The sequence below is a fragment of the Palaemon carinicauda genome, chromosome 24, assembly GCF_036898095.1.
Source record: "Palaemon carinicauda isolate YSFRI2023 chromosome 24, ASM3689809v2, whole genome shotgun sequence".
Taxonomy (NCBI): Eukaryota; Metazoa; Arthropoda; class Malacostraca; order Decapoda; family Palaemonidae; genus Palaemon; species Palaemon carinicauda.
Window position 1 is genome coordinate 91,875,617 of NC_090748.1, and position 2,500 is coordinate 91,878,116.

Consider the following 2,500-nt stretch of genomic DNA (forward strand, 5'->3'; position numbering starts at 1 on the left):
ATTTTCCCTGTTGGAACCCCTGGGCTTATAGCATCCTGCTTTTTCCAGCTAGGATTGTAGCTTAGAAAGTAATAACAATAATAACAATCACGATCGAAAAAGAGTAAAAGAGTAAAAGATAATTTGAGTTCTCTTGCTTGAGGGTCCACTCTGGATCTTATTTCTCTTCCTCTTACTTTGTTAAAGTTCTCATAGTTTGTATATGAAATATCTATTTAAATGTTTCTGTTTCTAAAATAGTATATTTTATTTGTTGATTGCTTCTCTTATTTCCATGTTTCCTTTCCTCACTTAGCTATTTTCCCTGTTGGAGCCCCTGGGCTTATAGCATCCTGCTTTTCCATCTAGGGTTGTAGCTTAGAAAGTAATAACAATAATAACAATCACGATCGAAAAAGAAGAAAAAAATCGAGCCCAGAGACGCTCAATAGAGTTATGTCCCCGAGCATCGACTCAATCTCGTAAGTAATCTAAAATCCAGAATTATGATTTTAACTTTCGTTTACAGCATTTGCAGAAGGGGGACTCGAGGCTGTTACCGAGATTTGCAGAGGCTGTTCCTTTTTTCCCACGCTGTTCATTCTGCTGTTACTGCTGCTGGAGTTAGCATTTGTCTTTTCCTTTCCTGTTAGCTACCGGGATGTGGTGGTTTTTTTTTTTTTTTTTTTTTTTTTCTCCAGTGTCTGTTCCATCATTCCTCTTGTCTGTGTTGACGTTTCTTTAATTTCTTTTTAGTAAATTGGATTTGTTTTTTAATAGGGTGTGTGTGATGGATTAGTTTTTTTTATTAGATTTTTTTTTTATTTAAGGGAATAGTAATGGAGTAGTAATGAAAAGTAGTTAAAGTAGTAAATTGGTGTGTCTCAGATGTTTGATCATAGGTGAAATCGAATTTTTTTTTTTTCTATTTTGCCAGTGAATAACATACATAGTAATTTAAATATTCAGAATGTGTCTCCATAAATAAGTATATGTATATATATATATATATATATATGTATCTCTCGCTCTTTCTCTCTCCATATATATATATATATATATATACTGTATATATATATATATATATATATATTATATATACATATATATATGTCTATATATATATATATATATATATATATACAGTATATATATATATATATATATATTTGCAGGGAGAGAGGTGTAAGATCAATTAACTATGCATTTTCATATCTTTTTCTGCGATGTTTGCGTTGTGGTTTACCTTCTCCCCAAGAGGGAAATAAATCGTGGTTCTTTCAGGGCTTAGGTGAGGATATATATTTCGGCTTGATCGGATGTATTTTAGCCGCACGATTTCTATTTTCTGTATTTATTCCACGTAGGAGAATCGACGCAGGCCGACGCCTTTTTGGAATTATCATTTTGCTTCTGAGCCCTTAGACTTAAGTTTGTGTTTTCCACTTGTTTTTTCCATTATAGGTAGTAGGTTGGCCAAGGCACCAACCACCCGTTGAGATACTGCAGCTAGAGTTATTGGGTCCTTTGACAAGCCAGGTAGTATGCCTCTGAGCCCTTAGACTTACGTTTGTGTTTTCCCCCTTGTTTTTTTCCATTATAGGTAGTAGGTTGGCCAAGGCACCAGCCAACCGTAGAGATACTACCGCTAGAGTTATTGGGTCCTTTGACAAGCCAGGTAGGACTACATTGGATCCCTGTCTGGTTACGGATTATTTTTTCTTTCCTTATACACATACACGGAATAGTCTGGACTAATCATTACATATTCTCTTCTGTCTCATATACATGGCAACGATAAGCTAAGCAGACAATTCTTCACTCAATTGGTTAACTGTTGCACTGAAATTGTTCAATGGTTACTTTCCACTTGGTGAGGGTAGAAGAAACTCTTTAGCTACGGTAAGCAGCTCTTCTAGGAGAAGGACACTCCCCAAAAATACCATTGTTCTCTTGTCTTTGGTATTGTCATAGCCTCTGCATCATGTCTTCCACTGTCTTGGGTTACAATTCACTTGCTTGAGGGTACACTTAGGCACACTATTCTATCTGTTTCCATGTTACCTTTCCTCACTGGGCTATTTTCCTTGTTGAAGTCCTTGAGCTTATAGCATCTTGCTTTTCCAATCAGGGTTTTAGCTTTGCTAGTAACAAAAATAATAATAATACTAGTAGTTATGATAATAATAATAATAATAATAATAATAATAATAATGATAATAATAATAATAATAATAATAATAATAATAATAATAATAATAATAATAATGTGGATGTGAAAGGAATTTTCTTTTCGATTGTATGCTGGATTTCAGTTTTGTGGTTTTTCTAATTGCATAAAATGTAATGGATACAAATAGAACATAAAAATAAAGCTATCAGTAAGAACTGCAATATATTTGACATATATGTAATGGGGAAAAAAGATACGACAGCAAAATAAAGCTATCAATAAGAACTACAATATATTTGACATATATGTAATGGGGAAAAAGATACGACAGCAAAATAAAGCTATCAA